The sequence below is a fragment of the Columba livia genome, chromosome 9 (genome assembly GCF_036013475.1).
Source record: "Columba livia isolate bColLiv1 breed racing homer chromosome 9, bColLiv1.pat.W.v2, whole genome shotgun sequence".
Taxonomy (NCBI): Eukaryota; Metazoa; Chordata; class Aves; order Columbiformes; family Columbidae; genus Columba; species Columba livia.
The window spans coordinates 11,721,895-11,744,490 of NC_088610.1; the positions used below are offsets into that span (position 1 = coordinate 11,721,895).

The 22,596-nt window shown below is 39.0% G+C and overlaps 1 protein-coding gene across 4 annotated transcripts in view; it reads right to left on the reverse strand.

Moving 5' to 3' along the window:
* The window catches only part of NAALADL2 (N-acetylated alpha-linked acidic dipeptidase like 2), a 455,965-nt gene extending 439,240 nt beyond the window's left edge, over nt 1-16,725 (reverse strand). Inside the window, exons 1-2 of one of the 4 annotated variants that reach the window (XM_065073810.1) lie at nt 16,568-16,725; nt 16,104-16,326 (exon numbers count right to left, since the gene is read on the reverse strand). The gene's annotated coding sequence lies outside the window, so the exon portion shown is untranslated. Of the gene's footprint in view, nt 1-12,497; nt 13,356-16,103 lie in introns of those variants that run through there. The other 3 variants (XM_065073811.1, XM_065073809.1, XM_065073812.1) reach the window with 3 other exon arrangements.
* Nucleotides 16,726-22,596: the final 5,871 nt, after the last annotated feature.

Below are 22,596 nucleotides of genomic sequence, written 5' to 3' on the forward strand. Positions count from 1 at the left end.
AGCACCGCACACTGTTCTGCACAACTACAACTCAGTGGCTGAAAAACTGTTACCCACAGACAAGATTTTTGAACCACCAGACCACAAAAATCTCCCTAGAATCACTGCATACACTCAGCATATCAGGATGTTGCATACCCTCCATTAAAATGGCCACAGAACCACATTAAAACAACAGCATTGAGGGTTTTCCCTCACAGAGCTCTCTGCCCCACAGGCCTAGCACAGGAGTTTCCACAAACTAATGACACGTTCCATTTGTTGAAGAAATATCTCTTTTAAATAAGTGACAGCATGCCAGCGCTTTGCAAATGTTGTAGTGAGGTTAACTCTATAATGTTAATATTATTGTGTATATTGTGCTGGAGGATTTTAAGTGCTGCTACAGTTCACTAACGATTTTCACACCTTGGATTCCAGTGAAGTGCTTTGGTTACTTCTCAGGACTCCACTTCCAGTATATCTTGTGCATTAGCTTGCAATAGGTTCACATTCCTCAAGAAACCTCAATCTCTTTTAAGACTACTAAGTAAAAATCATCAGCATGAGCATTAGAAAAAGTCTGCTCCAGAAGAAATGCTGCCAAGTTTTAGTTTCTCTTACTTTCAGACCCTTCATCAACCTCACTCCACTGTGAGTTTTCATGTTACATTGACTTATCGCTGCCACAAAGGATAGCATAGACATCCCACTTGACTACAATCAAAATAATTTCTGGGCCCAATCTTAGGCAAATAAGCAGGAAACATGATTCACTTTCGATTCGAAGACATTGATAACCTTGAGTTTTAAACTGTACCTGGCATTTCCGTGATCTCATCTTCCCATGAGAAAGGCAGAAAGTCCTCATCTGCAAATTACTAAAAATAATCAGCTGCAAGATGTGACCTTGGATAAAGCAATGTTAAATTGGCCAGCAAATTTTTCTGAGGCATCACTGTTATTAACTTGCAATTTTTTCATTTCAGTCTGCCACTGATGCTTGGCAGGTTATAATTTTTCATTTTCTCACTTGGCTGATGCTCACTCAAGTGGGGACTATGGAGATTGTGGTTGAGAATTTTTACAAAGATATTTTTTCCCCTTTCACTCTATCATATCAGGATACAAATACAAATCGTCTTTATGAGGTGGGTTACCTTCTACATATAATAGGATTACTGTTTAAAAAGATCCTTTCAGTACTCCAGGTTATCTTACCTGGAACTCATGAGCTTTCCAGTGTGTTAATGGACAGTTGTACAACTGCTACCTGTTTAGCACATTCCCATCAGACATCATGTGGCCTAACTGCACTTCCATTTTACAGTTAATATACAATGAAAGTTTTGCAATTTTAGTGAATTAGTCCTTTCCCTTGAAGTAAGCACTCCTTTTTTTTCTTTTTTTTTTTAATATTTTTGAAAGCCATTGATCACTTTCCTACAGGAGAGCATTCCCCATTCATGACAAAGTATGTTTTGCTCCACATCACCTTCTTCTTCTCTCATCATTCCTTTGCTACTGATTTAATGCATAAAAGCTGTAATAAACAGCTCCTCCCAGTGATCCTTTTTGGAACAACACTTCCTATTTCTTTGAGCGTTTGTTGTTTTGGGGTTTGGTTTTGGTTTTTTTCCAAATATCCTCTGCTCACACAGAAAATGTCCAGAATACAAATGTCTAACTGAACACAAACAGATCAAAAATGTAATTCCACTTAAGCTGCTCTGCCTCTGGTGACAATCAAAAGTATCCTTCTGCTAGAAGATCCATTTTTTGACATTTATCTTTGACTAAAAATACCTGTCCCCCAAGCAACTCTGACACAGGAATTGTATGCAATATGCTGTGAATATTGGCAGAGCTTTCCTCATTATCAAAAATATTTTTCTGTTACTATTATTCTAGTTAGAGCTTATGCCAAAAGATACATTGTGAGCCTGCTAGACAAGAAGCATAAGTCACGGTGGAATGCATTTTCATAGATCAGAAACTACAGTTCACATAAAGCTGGAGATGCTACGATGTTGTAACCACTAGATCAGCATTAAGTTTCAGCTCAAAGGGTATTAACACAGCCTGACAAAACATGTCATTGCCTCCATAATTATCCATTTTTAGCCTTCTAAACAAATCATGAATATTCAGTACAAAGCAGCATAGGCCTGTTGCAATCATTGACGTGAGTGCACAAAAAAACAAGGTCACATTTATTTATATTGCCTTTGCTTTGTATTTTTAATTGTATTTTTCAAGTATTTATTATCCTAGCAACTGTCTTGCCTCATATTTCATTCTTGATATGTTGATTGCCACTGATAATAAGCTTCATTATTCATTCAATGAGATTACAATTTTGGCTGATAACTAGAGTTACATAATAAAGCTTTTGAAGTCATATGACTATACAAAACTATAATTCGTAGACGTAATTCACTGCTTTTTTATTGTAATTTCTGAAACTTGTTTGGAAAGACAGCATAACATCACTCATTTTATAGACAGGGAACTGAAAGCACAGGGGAAAAAAAGGCCATACAGGGGAAGAGTGGCTACATTTGAATATTGCCAAGTCTTCCAAATGCAAGTTCATCCCCACTTCTGTTTCAATAGATATTCATATTCGAGACATTATCCTTGTGAACAGAGGATTAAAAAAAAAATTCACCTTAGATTCTTAAAAAAAGAGGTTGAGAATTTTTTTTAAAGCCCATTACTATGTCAACAATAGCCAGATGGTCTAAGAAAACAGATCATGTCAGCTGAGGAGCTTCCCAAGAGTCCATCCCCAGCTTTGACAGAGCTACTAGTTCTTCATATCCTGGCTTAGAACTCATGGAAAGCTGCTTTTAGCATCTCCCAGTCCCATTAACACATCCAGCAACACCATGAAATCAGCACATGGGGAACTCCACACCACTCAGAGCATCAGCAGCCGCCTGGGCAGCTCCAGCAGGTCGGGAGCACAGCTGCACGGCATCCATCCTGCTTCACTTTACAGAGATGCAATGCTAGATCGACCATACAGAGTTTGCAGAGTTATATAATTTCTACTCAGATAAAATATTACTTCTGCTCTTGGTATTTTAATCCTGATTCTAGTGAGATATTTTTCCATTGCCTTGGCGCCAGACTGGAGAAACTATATGTCAGTAAAATAAAAATGTATTCTTGTAACCTACTACATAAAGAGGGTTTTTTGGGGTTTGGGTTTTACATTTTTTCACTCACCTCTCAAATCGGACTCAGTCTATAAGCTGATTAACATCCATTCGCCTCTGTTAGTGAACAGTTGTTCCAGTTAAAGCATATCATGTGACGGGGGGGGAAACCAAAAAAGGACCCAATTAACTTGTATTAGTTAAGTCTGCATTAGTCAAAACGGCAGTACAACACACTCAGTCTTTTCACACATTTCTTTCCACCAAATTAATTCTCTTTAAACTACCAAATTTGCAGCAGGCCTGACCTTAAATCCACTGCAGTCCAATACCAGACACGTTTGGATGAGAACAGGCACGAGTTGCAGAGGTTGGAGTTGCAGCTCTCTGGCATCTCTGCTACCTAAGGTCTCTGCTTGTTAAAAGGAAACAAAACCTGGTAGCACTACGAGCTGAATTTTAGAAGAGAACAGTTTTAATCCCTATGGGCCTGCCTAAAGCTAATAAACTCATGCATAGATCAGGGAAAAACAAACTGAAATAAACTGTTCATGAATCTTTGTTGCTTATGTATAAAATTCTGACAAATTCTCACTAGGAATCCAATTCAGAAAGCTACTCCTGAAATGAAGAATGCAATAAAAATGAATCCCAACTTCATTTGATGGAATTTTTTTTTTTTTTTAGTGAATCTCACCCTTGTTTCCCACTATGGCAACGCATTTTGACAATCAGACTTTCCACAGACACTCAGTATTCTAGTGCAACCTCTTCAATAGCCTGTTCTGTACATGACATTCTACTCTGCGTAACAAGAAGTCAAAGACATCACATTCTCCTCCTCATATCATCTCTTATTATTAAAAGAGCCATTTGATGCCTGTTGATGTAAGAAGATGCAGGTTTCGTACTCTCACATTAGTATGATATGCTCAATTCAAGACCCCAAGTATTGCTCTTATGCAGGGATACACCAATCTGTGTGAAAAAGGACTATGTGGAAGGGACCCTGCATGTGTGAGAACCAGGTTTGTTCATATCAGCTCTTGACCTCCAACCAAGAAAAGTCAAGAGCGGACTGTTAAAGCATTCAGAGCACTAAACGGGCAACCCTGACTATCCCACAGTTTGTTTTAGCCCTTTGTGAAACATTTATAGTCATCCGAGTTTGCCAATGACTGCAGATCTTTATTCATGAAAGAAGGATTATCTCCTCACTAAGAAGCGAAGTCAGTGAGGTATCAGCTAACATTCTTCATTTATTTGTTGAGCTAGCAGAGGGAAGGATACAATCTCAAATATTAATGTTTTGCTGAGCAAGAGCCCCAAGTTAAGCACTGGGAGGTCAAGATATAAATCCAGAGGTAAAAGTTTCATTGTCCCCAGACTGGCTTGACTAAAGCAATCACTACAAAAGGCTCGCACCTCAGATACCAGATGCCTCAGGTTCATTTTGGATCGGTACACAGTGTAGGTGAAGTCTTCCAATTTGCCAAATGCATCCACACATCCCTGGAAACTGGGGCTTAAAACAATGTCAGAAGCAGCCCAAAGAGAAACAGGTTAGTGGCTGGAAGGACGAATAAATCTTGTCTGGGTTTTCACATCTAAGTAATGGAAAGCCACCAGACTGCTACTGAAAATAATTTAAAAGTTTATTAAATAAGGTATGTTTTTTAGTAGCAGCTTATTAAAAAATATATAAATATTTTGTAACATTAATGTATAATCCATTAAAGGACTACAAATCTTTTTCTTTTTTTTAAAGCTTTCCAACAGTTCAACTTTGTAACACCCAATTGCAAAATCCTGCAAATTTTAGGCTGTGTATATTTATTCTGTTCAAGTCTGACCTGCTGTTCAGTCCACATTGACACAGCACTACAAAAATGGCAACAGTCCTCAAAAATGCACCCTGGAAAAGCCCCAGAAATCTTAACAGAATCTTAGACAAACACCAAACTCCCTCTTTACTCAGTATTGCTGTTCTTCTGACGCCCTAATAAACTAATTTTCATTGGCACTTCCTTTTAATTTTTAACCTGCTGCAATAACTAACAAAATCCAGTGCAGAGCTCTGAAGACCTTCATTAGTATACCAGGACAGGCAGGATTTTAAAAATTCTGAAACAGATGAAATCACACACACCCTACTGCATGTTATGGTACAGTCAGTGCCCATTGGACTATCAGAAATGAAGCCTTAAACAAAAGCCCTGATTTAAATAAGATTACCAGGAGAGAGAGAGGTAATATTTATGTTAGCTTTTGTAAATTAAGGGAACTTCTTGATGCATAAAGAATGTCCTTGGGAAGAGTTATTTAGCTTAACCAAGGCAAGAAGATTCCTATGTCTAGATTTCAATCAGTGAATTACTCAAGTTTTACCTGTTTCTAGATCGCTGGCTTCCTTTTGTTTGGAAAATACCCACCCAAGTTCCCACTCAGAGCAAATGAGGACAAGACTCAATCTGCATTTTAAGCTAGTTTGTGAGGCACATCTCGTATCAATGTAAGCCACTTTCCTCTATGTAATTTCAAAGAAAATTCTGTTCTTTTTCACTTTTCTTCACAAACCTGGTGTCAACCTACTCTTTAAATAGAGGTACATAGCAAGTTGGAATACTTCACACTGCACGAGGAAACTGAATAAAAGTTTCTAGATGGAATACCTCCAAAGCAAGAGATAAACAATAAATTTTATATTCCCTAGGGAGCAACATAATAATAATAATGATCTCTAAGGTTTTTTCTACAGCTTTCAGTTAATTAGTTCTAGAACCAATAGTGTAAATGCAAGACTTCAAACAGCATAAAAACCAAATTTCCACTAATGTGGTTTTAAGATTTAAGTATCTCAACAGTCTCCCTTTAAATCACATTTATTTCAGTTCTGAAAAACTGAATTACTTTGATATATCTCTTAGGCTGGCACTTTTAAGTGTTCTCAGGACATCAGTGATTTTCAGGCTTTTGAACTGGTACTAAAAATAATTATGTACTAAAGGTCAAGAAAAATTTTTCCCTCTCTTTTTTTGGTAACACTTCTATCTCATCTTTCTAGGAAGTGTCATTAATTAGCTCCTTTCAACCAAAAAAAGAAAAAGTGTCTCTGTTAAACGCAGGAAGAATTGGACTTCAAAACTGAATCACACAAAGTATCCACTAGAAAAAGGAATAAATTACTTGGGCTTTGCCACTGAGAACATGTTATACAACTACAAAGACATTTTAGTTTATAAAGAAAAAAAAGCCGAAGAGCAGAAAGTAGTCCTCATATATCAGTATGATTTTTCTAAAATATATGTAATCTGGAGAAAGAACAAGAGTATTTTTTTAAACCTCTCGTTCATGCTTAATGACACACCAAAAAAACACCCAATTCTGCATTAGGAAATGGCATCAAGAGCAAGTATTTTATTTACCATACTTAATCTATAATTTTATAGTCGCTAACACTTTTTTCCTACATTCATGTATTGGAACACCAGTCTTTTACTGGAAGGAAGACTGGACAACAGGTCCCACGTACCGCACCCAAAGACAACCAATACATCTCTCAGATACCAACATACGCAGACAACTCTGGCGATTCCCCATCTAACAGCAACAGGACAAAAAGGATGTTAGCATTATACATACAGCGTATAAGCACCAATACCTATTTCAAAAGGGAGGCCATCTCAGGTTATTTTCACATAATTTGAAATAGGAATTCATTAATTGTTCCAAATATATATTTCCTAAGAAATGCAGGCTCCTCTTAGGACAGGAACTCTGAAAAAATTCCTATAAATATTCTCTACAACCTTTCTGGAACCATTAACAAATTCAGAAGCCACACGGCTATCTGATCATAATTGCACATACATAAATTCTTGTATGCTTACAGACTTCAGTATATAACCATTATGTATGTGAAAATGTGTATTCCTTTTCAGCTCCCCATACTCAGAGGTACATTGATTGTACATCTGTATATTACCCAACAAAACAGCAGCATCTTCCCTTTTACAAACAAAAAGGAACAATGAAAAAATAACTTCACAGAGAAAAAAACAAAAACAAACACACAACCACCACAAACAAAAACTGAGGTATCCTTTAGAACTGGTTTAAGAACTGAAACCCATGTAAAATACACATGCAAATTTAGTGAATTTAAACATTCCTAGTTTCAAAGTTAATTATCCACTCAACCTCAAAAGACTTGTGTGCTGGCATACAAAACACATCAAGAACTAAGTGTCTATGCAGAATCACTTTTTGTTATGGTGGAGTATTGCTGTGTGGAAAAGCCAGCTATACCACATGGGATATGAGTATTTTCCACACAAAACACACTTATGAAAACCAGCTGTTAGTAAACATCACAAAAAAAAACCCTTTTTTTGACCAAGGATGAAAAGAAGAAAACATGTCCCAAAATGTTCATTTTTCAAGCATGACAAGTAGTGGACAAAGCAAGTGAAAAGAAGACAAAACTCAGTAATCAATAGAAGCGCTGTATTAAAATTGCGAAGTCTAGTAATGGATCAGAACTAGAGATGCATTTTTTTTCCCCTGGGTACACCATGTTCTCCAGAGCCTCTTTGCTCCCTGCATACTTTTTTTTTTTTTTTACTATTTTCATTAAGACCAAAAAAATAAAAAAAAAAATAAAATTAAAAGAAAAAAAATCAAACCATCTGGCTTGTGCCAAACACACTTACCCATGTTGTGTCTGCTTTTTGAATAGCAAACACTCATCAAACATCTAATAAATGCGATTAGCTGGTAGGAAAACAAGAATTCGATCTGATGTAAAAACATTTTTGCATTTATTCTCATTCCATCCAGGGAAAACACTGGATACTTTTGCATGTTTTCTTTGAGAAAGAAGACTGAATAACCAGTAGTTCAGCATGTTGAACATATATGCTCACGTATCAGCTCTGGGCCAGCATTTTGGCCTCAAAACAAGACCAGGCTTCTCCGAGTATTTCAACATATGCCTCACTTGTGAAGGACTTACCTAAACAATAGTGTATAGGCTTTACGGCTTTATTCTCAAGTGATACAGTAAAAATATGCAGTAGTGCAGCACCTCACTACTAAAATAAAAATTTCAGAGTCATGTTTCTGACACCATGTAACTATCTTCCTTTTTGATCAGAACTTTGTATGTTTCTCCCCTGCATGCATGGTCCAAAAGGCTGTAATTCCTATGTACAGGATGCAGAAGAGTGCACTGCATCACAGTTGTCTCCCTTAATAGTTAAGGGAAGCAGCAGCCTGATCTGTCAACTATTTTCTTCCACAGGTAATCTCAGAGACCTCAAAATGAGTAAATCCACTAATATTTTAATAGGCTTCCATAACTGACCCTCAGACACAGTCCATTACACTAGCCAGAGGCACAGTACTTTTTGCTTTCCTATACGGGTGACCCGCAAGGTTCAGGGTTCCTTCCCCCAGAGGTAGTTCCTTCATCCTGTAGATGCTCTGTACTGGTTCCCACAGCAACAGCCAGTGTCAGCAGACAGATTACAGAATTCTGTAAATCCCCAGCATAATCCTTTATTTGTTATAGATATAAGGTGTGTATCTACACCAGTTCAATATTCTTCACTCCCCTCTAATTACACTTTCAAATATTCACACAAGAATTAATTTCTGTGCCAGAGTTCATACGGATTTGTTCCCACTAAGAGAGTTCTAAAATAATGTTATCTGAAGCAAATCAAAACAAGGAAAGCCTGTTTTTAAACGTGTCCAAATATTGTCATTAAAGAAAAACAACAAAGCAAGGAAATAGTGAAAGACAATTAACTAATTTAGATAGCAATACAATGTAAATCCCTGCCCTTAGTCTCACCCAGCGTGATGTTTGTGATTCACAGATATAAATCTCTTAGAATACATTTATAAAAAGGCAAGTGTAATAATCTAATGTTTGAACGTAGCCCACAGTTCCCACCTATGAATTCCTCTGAGACTTCACCACAAAATTCGGGTTTTTTCCACAATTGGCATGACCAGTGGATTTCAAATTCCATATTAAAAGACAAATAGGAAATTAATCATCAGCCCACTATTTTTCCTGGGAGTTTTTGTATCAAGTTTAGTGCCCACAAAGTGTATCAAACTGACTGCAGAGAACCAACTGTGACAGTAGATGGATGCAACCAGAGGTTGTGATTCTGTGTTGAAGGTGCTGGCTGATGTCACCAAGAGAATGTTCTGCTAGCTTTGCAAAGCCGTGGCCACTGAAGGAAATCATAAAGGCTGGAAGAGTCAAGAGCTCTGGTCATCTGTAAAAAGGCACAAGTGACCGTGCAGGAACCTGAGATCATTCAGTCTCAGTCCTGTCTTGGCAAAGTACAGCACACAAGAAATTTTAAGGAAGCAACTCTTGCCTGCATGTGGACACCAATCCATATTATACAAAGAATACAGTGAAATAAAGCTACAGAGGGTCAATATAACTCCACGCCTTTGCTGACTTTAAAACACACTGACATCAAGTGTGACATAACCTGGCATGCTCCGGAAGATCTAGAAACACTCATTTCACTTAGACAATCTGGAATACAGCAGTAGTTTCGAAGTATAAAGCTAACTTGAAGCCCCACATACAAACACCATCTGCTCTTTTGCAAAAGGTATAACATTTGAAATAACATTCTTTTCTCTTACTACATGCCAGCACGAAGAGAATAATTTTATTTATACAAAGAGCCCGCAAAATGAAGTTCCATAAAAACAGGAACATATGGCCAAATAATTCTGAATAGCACTTAGCATATTCATCCGTAAAATAAGAACTATAATGGGTAGATAAATACACCCAAGTCTACTTGGAAATTGCCAGTATACACATGGTTTTCTGCAAATAATTACTTTTTTTAAGAATTTCTCACCCATCACTCTACACAGATACTTCTCATTACAGTTTTCTCTAACTTAATCTTTTCAAACTATAAACTTGGCCTATACCACTTCATATCACACACATTCACAATAGTCTTAGGCCTAGGTGCATTAAAAAAAAAAGCATTTATTTAATAAATGTTAAATTTTCATTGTCATTACAAAGTTTGAAACAAATTTAGGCAGTCCCTAACATGTATGTAAATACAAAGCAGAAAACATTGAATCTATGTGGAAGTACTTAGAATGTTAAATAAAATGCCTAAATAAAAACTTAAGACATTAAAAAACAAACGAACAAACAAAAGTCCTGAAAGAAAAATAGGTACACACCTATGAGTTACTTCCTGCTATTAGTAAGGAGAAAATGCACGGTCAAACATCTCTGCCAAGCACAATGCATTCACATAGGATGCTCTGTAATTACAGCATTTGGATTCTCTTTTTTGTTCCTCAACAATAATTAATGCATCTATCACCCACTGGTTTCTAAGCCATTAAATACTTTTCATTGCACATTTTCTTACTAGTAAGTGGCCAAGAATTTGTTGACTGAGCCCTAAAAAAAAACAACCAAACACACACTCTCACAGGCATGTCCAACTCTTACATTGATAATACCACAACAAATATCTAGCTTTCTCTTCAGCATCTGGATACTTGCACATTATCACTTCAGACAAGGAGCACAATTATCTTCAGACTCTCAAAACTCTTTCCAGCCACAGATTTTTCCTGCTCTAATTTGCTGCAGTATTATAACCAGCTGGTCTTCACTGCATACGGGATTCAGTTTACCAAACCACGCTCTTCTAATCAATCCTCTGGTCATTGCTTCAGTATCTTCAGGAATTTAAGCAAAAAGATTGTTTTCACCTAGTGATGTGAGTTGGCTTGGGTCTTTTCCATTGATTTTTATGATCTTCTCATCATATTGAACTCTGATTCCTGATATCTTCTCCAAAAAGCTGAAGAGAGTACACAAGACAGTCATCTCTTATCTGACTTACACGTTGCTTGATTTCTGTGCTTCCTGTCAAACTTAAGCATCAACAGGAGGTTTCACTGTTCTGATTTACAATTCCTTTACTTCTCCTTGTGCTGCCTACAATTCCACTAAGCCTGAAACCTGAAAGCATTGCCTGCTAAGGGCATGTAAAACCGAGCATACCAAAAACCTCAGAACATTCCTGCTGGCTCTTCACTGCAGGAGATAATGCTTTATAACACAGATTTCCCTGAAATCTCCACAGGTTCTACATATCTATCCCTCCTTGCAAACCCTTCAATGATGCCCACACACACACAGTAGGCTCTTCTGTTAACCAGCCTGTTGTATTTAGCAATCTTTCTAAAGCAGCCCAAGTGTTCTCTTCTACAAAAGCTACTCAATGACATCAGGATTACTTTTTTTTTTTTTTTTTAATTTCACCTTTCTTTCAGATTCTGGACTTTAACCAGCTCTACTTCCACAGTACTTTCATGAAAACTTGTAAGGAGTCTTAGCAACTGGCATGTTAATTGAGTATTTACAGACAATGGCCAAGACCTACTAATGCAGAAATTGAGTGTAATGACATCTTTCCATTGCTGAAGAATTTTGTAGCCAACACAACTCAGTGATCTTCAAAGTTCAGTACAGAATTTCTAAAATAAGTTCACTGTTTCCAAGCATCATAGACATTTTTAAAGTATTTCATTAACTATCAGCTCTGTTTTAACTTCAATAGGGTTAAAGAACCATATTTTATTATTTTCTTTTTATGTATATTCATGTATTTAGATATAGAAAGAATACAATGATCATCTACTCTGACATCTATAAAACACGGACGGACATAAGTGTTCAATTAATTCCTACTCAGGTACACCTTAAAGGAAAAATATCACATTTTAAATTAAAATTTTCCTTTTGTGAATATCCTACCATAACCTGCAATAAATTACCCTCATTGCTGAAGATGCATTTCTTATTTCTATTGCAAATGTGTCTGGCTCGTATTTTAGCAAATGGATCTTGTTATACCATCATTTTCTGCTTCATCACAGAATTTCTGTTCACAATGCACACACTTAAACATTGCAATCAAGTCTCTCCTTGCCTCTCTCTTTGATAATATTTAACATATTAAGCTCTTAGAATTTCTCCCTCAGGAGCTATATTCAACCCTTATTCACTCTTACAGTTCTTCTCTGATTTCTCTTTGACTTTAACATCCTCCTTGAGGTATGAACACCTAAACTTGACAGAGGATTCTTGGAGTGATCTCATTAATGTCAAATACAAAGATGCTGTACATCTTCTGCTCAGTCATATATACCCTGGACCATATTCAACCTTTTCATCAAAATTTCCCATAAATGAATCCATATTTACATAGAAAATAGTTAACCAAGAAGCTCAAAAACAACAATGAAGAGAAAAAAGTAAACAGATCCTACCAATTCAATCTCTCAATGACTCAACATATTTCCCACACACGCATGTGCTTGGGTGGTACCTCCCTCTGATCTTCAAGCAAAATCCACAGAAGAACTGTATGATGGCTGAATCCTTTGGCTCTGTATGAAGGCAGAACACTGCACTTACTAGTATAGAAAGTTTAGAGTTAACCAGACTAAGTTAAAAGTCAAGGCTCACTGAGGTCAACAACCAATGTCAATAAAGTCAGGATATTGATCTTTAACACAAGTAATGGATTGATAATAAGTAACAGCATATTCTCATTTTTATTCAGCTCCTGTACACACTCTGTACTTCTCAGATATTCATGCAGAATTGCAAGCATGTTTGTACAAGCAGCCGGAACAGTGTTCATGGAACTTTATTTGATTACGACGATGATGTTTTCAGATATCCAAGTATTAACATTTTTTCCCTGCTAGATTCCAGCTGGGCAACACATCCCATGGCTAGTGTGCGGTCCACGAAAAATAACTGCTCTTCTGCACTTGGCCTGGGCTGTAAGAGCTGTACTTGATTTTTGCTTTGGAGGAACCATTTAGTTACTGTAGAATGAACGATGGCCTTTCCTGCTTCCCTGTAAAGTGATGTTAACCAAGCATACACAACTGACAGAATCAGTAGATGCATATTTGAGGAAAAACAAAGTGCTTTAATGCACATGTTGTTAAAGTTCCAAAAATGAAGTGCATGGTTTTCAATTCAGAACACTGAGTTACTTCTCAATGGAGCCAATTTCCACGTCACATTTCAACTCTCAACCACTTCAGCAATGCAGTTAAGGAACATGAAAAGCTTAAAGAAAATTAGAGGGAAAAACAGAGCAGAAGAAAATGTTTCCTCACTTTATGATTTAAGTGTGCAGTGGCATTGGTGGGAATCAGGGTTTTTTTTCACAGTTAAAAATGCAAGTTTCAGAAATTAATACAAAATATCACATGAAAATACAAACATCAACAAAGCAGTGTTGGTGCAGAAACTAGCAGCCAACATAGCAGCCTTGTGAACTATGCTATGGTGCACGTTCCATGGAAGTGCTAGCACAAAATTTTATGTCCATAAAAGTCCATTTCCTCGCACCAACACAAAACAGCTCCGCAATTCCTGCTACCGGCAGTCCATACACAGGCCCAGCAGTCACTGGATTGCCAACAGACTTCAGAGAAGATATAAAGACAGAGTGCGTCCCCTCTGTACGTGGCCACCTAACAGAAGGTTTTGTCATATAGTATTAGGACAAATATGACTGACGTTCCTGACAGCAGTTCATGCCAAGACACATCAGGCAAGGAATCAAGCAAACAGTCCCAGAAAGCGACTTCTTCCAGCAGATGAAACAACAAAAGTCAAACCCCAGTTACAAGAATGGCAGCACTGGATCTCCACAAGGCAGGAAAAAGAAACAACTCTGCCCCTCCATTCAGTATCTGTTCTGTATCTCACAGCTGGAGGTAACACCTGTATTTCACAGTTGGATTAATTACAGCTATCTTTATAAAACATGATGATCCTTGTTTTACAAATCAACAAACTAAAGACCCATCCACACATGAAGGCAACTTACACGATCCCAGTCCTAAGTTTTATCAATAATTCAGAGCCACCTACCGATGATTACCTCACAGTATATTGCATCCTCCTAATAAACTGTTTTATAAACATACATATGTTTATAGATGCATGTGCTTAAACACCAACGCAAATATCACAGGAGGAACAAACAAACACACACCACAACTGCTTAACCACTCTACACTAAAGAAATACATTGTGCTGCACTGTTGCCAAAAAAGGTACATTTAGAGGAGGAGCTCCAGAGACAGTGAAAAAGTTCGAAGATTTAGACGATGTCTATTTCACAGACTGACCATAATGAAGATCTACAGCACACATTCCCTGGAGGGTTACACGTGCATCACTAAGAACTACTCTTCTGAAATGAACCTGTTTATTTAAGAGGGAGAAAAAGCATTTTAAAGGTCTATTTTTGTCTGTTGTGTTCATACCCAGAGGTTATTTAAGAAGGGGAAAAAATAATGCAGGTGTGTACCACAGTAAGTGACAAGCTAAAACTTCAGCTGTGAAGATTACCAGCGTGGGAAGTCCAGTGATTCAGCGTGACTACTGGGAGCTGCTACAACCAAAAAATCTGCAGCTTGTGATACTCGTATGGACCACAAGCATCTTTTTATAGACTTAGAAAGTTTTGGCATTTTTACCACTTAATCCTTTTTTCTGCTTTAGATAAACAACCTGGACCAAACTCTTCAAAGCAAATGAAACAACCCCCCATTAACACAAACAGAAGTAGTGCTTCATTATTGATCAATTTGGCCTGTTAAGATTGTCTCAGCTAACACCTTCAAAAATATAAAACTGGTTTTACTTTAAGGATATGAAAAAAAAGAGCAAAGTTTAGATACACGCTTAAAATAAGAAAAACCTGATGAAACCAGGAGAAAAGTGGTTTTCTGCATGATTATTTTTTCTTTCAAGAAAATGTTGTGCGCATAGCTCTACAGCTTTTAATTTAAAACTTCCAGATGTAAAAAACTGCAAAAGATCATTCTTTGGAATATTTCAGGTGATTAACTTTATGGTAAATTATCATACAGTTAAGAAACCTATTACAAATGTGATCCAAGACCAACGTTCAGAAGATACTCTTTAGTCTTTTGTCAGTAGTGGAGAAAAATACTGGATGCACTGAGACTCATATGAGAGCTCTTTAGATTAAGATTCTATAAATATATATAACATTGCTTGATATAAAGGACTGCGGCACCATTACAGTTTCAGTCATTTAATAGTTTCCATATGCTAACCACTGAACAAATAAATTTGCCTGTAAATGCAAGAAATATGTACCAAGTAATAAATAAACCAACATGAAACGGGCTGCCCATGTGAGGGTAAAATCTAAAAATCTTTATTTCTTCCCTGAATATTTCTGTCCAGATGACTCAGCAACAACGGTGCAGATTTCAGCTGAGGTCAGCAGATGCCTCAGCAGTTTGCAGGCGTCAACTCCACAGCCTTCGCACAGAACATCTGAATTACAATTCTGAGCCCATCTGAGTTACTGAGGTCAAGGAGCTCCACGTGGATGGAGAAACCCAGACACTGTGGATAACTCGGCACAACCACAACGTTTTCCTCATACTACTGAAACTAGCAAAATTGCTCATTTGTGAGTATCAGATAACCTGAGCATTCACAGAACTGAGGGAGGAGAAAGTCTGTTTCCATTCAGTTCATTGTTTTGATGGCTTCCAGAAAGTTTTCAAGATGTCATAAATCACTATGTTTTGGGGTTTAGATTTTAATATTTAAAAGCTTTAAGGAGCTAACACATAACTGAGCACATAATTTGCTTTCTAAATCTAGCCGAGACAATGCTTGCGTCCAATTTCTCAAAACAGCTAAGTGAACAGAAAGCAAGGTACAAAACTAAGTAACTCAATGCGGCAACTCAGAAGAAAGAATGAAGGAAAAAAAGACATTAAAAAAAAAAAAGAAGAAGAAAGAGCGGGAGAAGGCAGCAAGTCTTATTTAAACTCGGCGCATTTGCAATGCAGATTTACCTGTTACATGGCAAGCTGCAGCGTTCTCCAGCCAGCACCTCCAGCCGCTGCCTGCGCGGCCCGCCGCGCCCGCGCGCTGCCAATCACGCTCATGAGCAGCTGCGGCGCCGGAGCAATTAGCGCCCGCGCGTGCCGGGACGCGGGTCCGCGGTCACTGAGCGCGCAGGGAGGGGAGGCAGCCCGGGGGGGCTCGCGGCTGCTTTTTGCAACGAGTTCAGAGTCACTTTTAGAAAAAAAGAAATAATAAAATTTAAAAAAAAAACACCCACAAAACTGCCTCGGCTTCCACAAAGTTTTTTTCCCCCGCTGCCTGCGGCGCTGGCGGGAGGGCGAGCTGACAGCCGGGCTCCGCAGCAGCCCACAGACCGGCCTCCCGCCCGGGGAGAGGATGCCGGTACCGGGGACCCGGCGCCCCCGCAGCGGAGCCCGCCCGCTCCCTCCCCGCGCCGCCGCCGCGCCGTTACCTGCCCGCCCCGGCTGCCCCGCCGCCGTACGGCTGCCCTGCGCTCGCCGAGGGAGGTTTTCAGCAGCCGTAAAGCGGGGAGCAGCGGCACCGGGCTGTCCCCCGCGGCGGGGCGGGCCGGGCTGTGGGCGCCGTGCCCTCCCTCGGCTCTGTGTTCGGAGCACCGGGGCTTGCCCGCCCCGCGGGCTCCCTACCTGCCCGGGGAGCTGCTCCCGCCGCCGTGAGCGGCCGGGCCGGGCCTGCCCAAGGGCCCCCCGACCCCGGCGTGGGAGGCGAGTGGGACCCCGGGAACGTGGGGAGAGGAGAACTGTGGAAAGCTTTTCACACGGTGTGACAACAGGTCGTGCAGGTTACGGGTGAGGCCGTTACCGAAGTTCAAGCAGCAGAGCCTGCAGCCGTAGCTGCTGCGGAGTCAGAGAGTTTTCCCCACCTCACCAACGAGATTCATAGCATTTAACAAGGACAGTGGTGGTTAAGCCACGTTTTGAGGCTTGGGGGTGATAATTTGGGCTATGCAGGGTTCTGTGCATTTACAGGTTGCATGATAACATCCTCTGTACCCACAGGCTCACCTGGGAGGGGATGGGGCTGTCAGGTGCACCCAGAGCCAGGCAGGACCCACAGGTTCTCCCAGCACCACTCCTGGAGCCAGCATCTGGGCACCATGTCACACATCCAACAGATCAGCAGGATCGGACACGCGAGTGCACAGTTTTACAGGTGTCTGAAGAGCTGCAAGCATCCTGCTTTCACAAAGCCTCTTGGTGTCCATAGGTAAACTTTTATCTTGAATGCAGTCCCATTACATAACACTATCTCCTTATAAAAAGGAATTTTCTCAATACAGATTAATGACATAGTTCCGTTTGGAAGCATTTTGTTGTTCATTCTGTCCTAAATCTAGTTTGTCCTGTAATGTGGGATGCTACCCCACAAGCTACAGAGCTCAGCTGTCTTCAAAGGCAGGAGAAGTAACAGCCTGTTCAATTTCACTGTGAAGTTTGGGTTAGTATTGTTTACCCTGGGTTTTGTTTACCCTAACAGAACTAGCAATAGAAATTTTCATTTTTAAAAAAAGGTGAGATGACTCAAGAACCATTTCCCAGAAAGAAATTTATGACATATCCCTTCCCATGGGTGGGAATCATAGAATCACAGAATGTCCTGAGTTGGAAGGGACCCACAAGGATCATTGAGGCTGACTCCTGTCCCTGTATATGCCAACCCCACAGTTCACACCATGTGTCTGGGGACATGGTCCAGTCTCTTCTTGAACACACTGTCAGGCTTGGAGCTGTGACACCACCCTGGGGAGCCTGTTCCAGTGTCCAGCACCCTCTGGGTGAAGAACCTTTTCCTAATGTCCGATCTAAACCTCCTTTGGCACATCTTCCCGCCATTAAAGAAAGAAGGAAAAACATTTAAAAAAGAAAAAACAGTGAACACATCTTAACCCAACAGCTACTGCAGAACAAGCAAAAAACAGTGTTTCAATGCTTCTATGTGCATGTGGTACACATACTAGCAGACAGAAAAGCAAATTTCAGGCATTTATAACAGAAGTAGCTTCTGCTAATAAAGTATTAATGGGAATGTCTGGTTGGACTGCTATAGCTCTGAAAGCAATTTCAGAAAGCACAGAGCAATGCAATCACTGAAGAGCAGGTAAACTAATCTACAATCCTCATTAATAAAGCAGTTTTTTCCAACATTAAGCAGAAGCAAAAATAAAACCGCAACTGGAGGTATTATTTTCTTGGCCAAAGAAAGAGAAATCTATCAGGCATTTAGGCGTACAAATACATTTACTCAACACACGATTCATCAGATTTTATTCACAATTTTCTCTTCTCCTACAAGGAGATGTTACAGCTCCATTCCTTCCTACATTCTTCTCTCTTCTACACCACCTATGCGTTAGAGCCATGGATATATATACTGGTTTTGTTAGTCTCAGCATAAGCACAGACTTGAGCTGCTTGTGCCACACAGCTTAAGCCAATCGTGCCCATTCTGTGTGAAAGGCTGAGACGGAAGTTCCAAACAGATTTTCCACCACCACAGTTCTGCATTTCCTTCCTTCAGCTGTGAATAACTTTTACATAGCCCAGGATTTGGCAAAAGTTTGAGCTAACGCTGCAGCAGAGAAATTGGCTCCAACAGCAAATCAGCGCACCAGCCGTGCCTCTGCATGCCTTCACACAAGGGTCAACATAGGTAGCCAGAAAGCTGACTGCTTGGAGTCTCATGCATCCGCTGCATCTCAGCCAAATATTCCTGGACAAGCCTCTAACTAATCTGAGGAATAGCAAAAGGTCACTTGAATCTAAAATTTCATTAGGTTGACTTTGCTGCCCAAACCCTTGTCTTCCTGCAGCCATTCTGATAGTTCCTTCCTTCCCCCAATATTTTTGCCAGAGATTGGCCTGAAAACAGGCAGCAGGAGAAGCAAGTACAGATGTAGCCAAAGGGAGAAGTTTAAATCAACTGGCAAGGAAATGAAACCTTTTTTTTTTTTTTTTTTTTTTCAATAGTAGTGACTCAGAACCACACACTTCAGGAAGGAATCACAAAAAAGCAAGCAATGCCCAAACATTAAAGAAAGCCAAAATAGATTTACACTATGAAGAAGAAAACTCCAAGCAAATACATTTTGCAAAAACTTAAGGTGACATAACTAGAAAAGAACATGCAAGACAATCAAATATAAGCTTAAATCTTCCAGAAAACTTTTCTGAAAGGAAATAATACAAAACAATAGTATATTCATAGAGCACCTGACTATTTATGTGCATCTTGCCTTATCTAAAATACCTCAGGTAATTTGGAAGTGTTCATGGAAACCTGGAAAAGTTGAATGTTGAGTTTAAAGAGACTTTATGACATTAAGTCAGCCTTGAGATACTGTTTAAGGTAGAAAGAAAAAGAGCCTCTGCTTTAGAAAAAGGCTAGGTTGAAAGGAATCAATTTGTTGTGTTTAACTACTAACTTTAAATTACTGTTCACAAGAATAAGCTTCTCTAGATTAAAGTTCAGTTTGTTTGTTTCTTATTTGGTTTTTTTACCAGCCTGCCAAATGAGCAAGCTTGAGTAGTGACATGAAGCTGAAGTGCCATCCTGTGGCTCTATTAGCACTTGCTGGTTCAGACGCTGCCTTTTTGGGTCATATTAGAGGTACCAATATAAAAATCTCATTTCTAAAATAGTTCAGCCTACAAAAAATAGAATCCTACCTAGTTCACACATTTACGAACTGCCACTGTGAAGGGCAATGTTCTCAAGCCCTTGCTTCAGGAGAGAGATCGCTCTAGTTGACAGGACTGTTCATTCCGCTGTAGGAGAAGGAAAACATTCAAACTGTCATTTTACAGGTCTGAAAGAGACCTGTAGTCCTGCCCCTTGCCATCCTCTCCCACAATATTTAATCAAGGAAGCTACTGAGACCAAGACTTGTAGGCATGCCTGGAATGTCAAGTCTTTCTTCCTTGCATAGGCTAAAGACACCACACATTTAAATAACAGAAACCCCACCTGGGGAAACAAGAAATTAAATACCATTAAAAGCATCTGACAAATGTAGTTTGAAGGTGTAAAATTCCTTTTAATGAGCAGTCTCTGCTTTTTTTACTGAAGAATTAACTAGATATATGTATTTTACAGAACTAATCCATGATTCAGTAAGAAAATTAATGCAATGAACAGACAGTTGGAATTGCTGCGAGGAGTGGTCATTTTAGACCTAGCAACCTTGGAAAGTGACCTTTTAAATAATGAATTTCAAAAAGTACACTACAAAACAACAAAAATGAGTGCTATCTACCTATAAAGTCTGCTGGTAGCAATAGTTGTGAAAGAATTAAGACATTAAACGGATTGTAGAAAATTGCCAGAGTTGCCGTTTATGTATCAAGCATCCTAAGCATTGAACATGATCCTAAGCAATGCACCCCCTAATGTAACAGTTTTTCTCAGTATATGTTTCTACCCACTATACAGTGAAATTCTCTGATCCACTAAAGCAAGCAGGAGTATAGAAAGTGAGAAGATTAGGAAGTGAGAAAATCAAAAAGTTAGGCCTAGAAGTCCAGCCTGGCTTCTCCACATACTTAGGAAAGGATAGCTAAACAATAAGTAATGCAACATGTTTAGACAGTTCCATTGACTGTTCATTATACAATAAGCAGTGAAATACCTCCTAAGACAGGTATTTAGGCACACATGCTTTCCACAATTGGAAGAATGTCCATTTCATGTTGAACTACTGTTAAAGTAGTGCATGGTGACACTGAAGAGTTGTGTGGCTCTGCAGTTAGCTTGGAGTTTTTTCATTCCTTGATCTATGCCTTACAAAGTGGTATAACTAGGCAAAAGCACATTAGCAGGATTTTTCTGTAGAGGAGATGATTCCCCACTTAACAGAACTATCAGATTTACTTTCAACTTTGAAATCTATCATATTGAAATGAAATGGAAGTCTGCCATTTCTTATCAATTTATTCCTGCAATGGACTCACTCAGCCTTCTCCCTCCTACTCAGGAAAACTATCCTAAGCTGCAAAGCATAATTTCCCAAAGTCTGTGTATTGTTTATTTATAATATATTTTTAATAAGTGTTCAAAGTTTGTAGTTTTCATGGACCACAGGACCCCCTCTGCAGGTCTTTGCCTTGATAGCTGCCCAGGATAGACAGCAGTTAGGAGTACAAGGAAATACCTTAAGTAAATAGCTTTTGCTGAGGAAAGAAAAAAAAATATATATATATATATATATATATACTGATTTTAAAAAAACCCTTAATTACAAATCAATAACTGAAAGCAAAAATAGTGTTCTCCTCCTTCTCTTCCTCCAAATCCCTTCTCCTTTCAGATTATGAGAATATGACAGAGAACAAGATGACTTACTGAAGAATCACTCCCATGCCTACACTGGTCCCGGACTCTTTCAAAAAATTATTTTCCAATAAACAATGTCCATAATGTTACTGTTAATCTAAAACATTGCCATTTTAGAACTCCTGAGAAACAGGAGAAGTACCATCAATTGCCCTAAAGTCCTTGAGGCTGTTATGGATGTTTTCATGCATTACCAGGAGCAGGTTGTTTTGTCACTGACTCTAAAAGGTTAGGTTCCAGGGTTCCTAACAGGTAATTTTAATTTTTGAAAACAGTTCAGAGTGTACATTTTAAGATGTTCATAGATAACTTAAAGACATGTAAACAAGTGAATATAATCAATATCTCTAATAAGCAGGTCTCTACAATACCCAAAGTTGTTTGCAAAAGAAACAGTTGGATGATAAAGCTTGGAACCATAGATTGTGGAGAAGAAAACCTGCCTCCTAGTTTTTTTTTAATTATTTAAAGAATAATCACTTCAGTGGTGGGTTTTAGGAGGTGTTTGTGAATTGAAACAGAAAATGAGAGTGCAGAACTTCAGTCTTAATCCTCCATTTTAATTTTCTCTAATCTTTCTTATAGAATATAACCTCTTTTTTAACTACCCAATTTTTCACCAAAGCCTGGCAGTTTCAGATTCTCTTACACATTTTTACCATGAGATACATGCATTGCTGTTATCCAGACAGGCTTCTCTCCAGGTTTCTCCACCTCTTGTTCAACACAGCATTCTCCTTCCTATCGAGGATGGCTAACACAATAAAACAGGAACAGAAGATCGAGCATTGCAAGTGGCCATTTGGCAACCTGCAGGGCTCACGCTTACAGCAAATACTCAGAACACGGGTAGGGCAGCGAACACAACATTAAGACTAAATAAAAAACAGTTTATATTCACCCCCATTGAGGTTTGAAACTGGGATAGGTAATTTGTTCCAAATGGAGGAGGAACACTACAGGCTTCAGTGCTCCAGGCTTTTCTGGGTCTTGATCATTTAACTCATCGTGGGGTTTCTTCACATAACCTGACCTCCAGTTGTTTTTGAACAAAAGAGGTAACTGCTGAAGGAGATTGTGAGAAGAGGAAGGAGACAACCCCTAGTTAGTTACTTGGTTGATTTCATCAGGAGC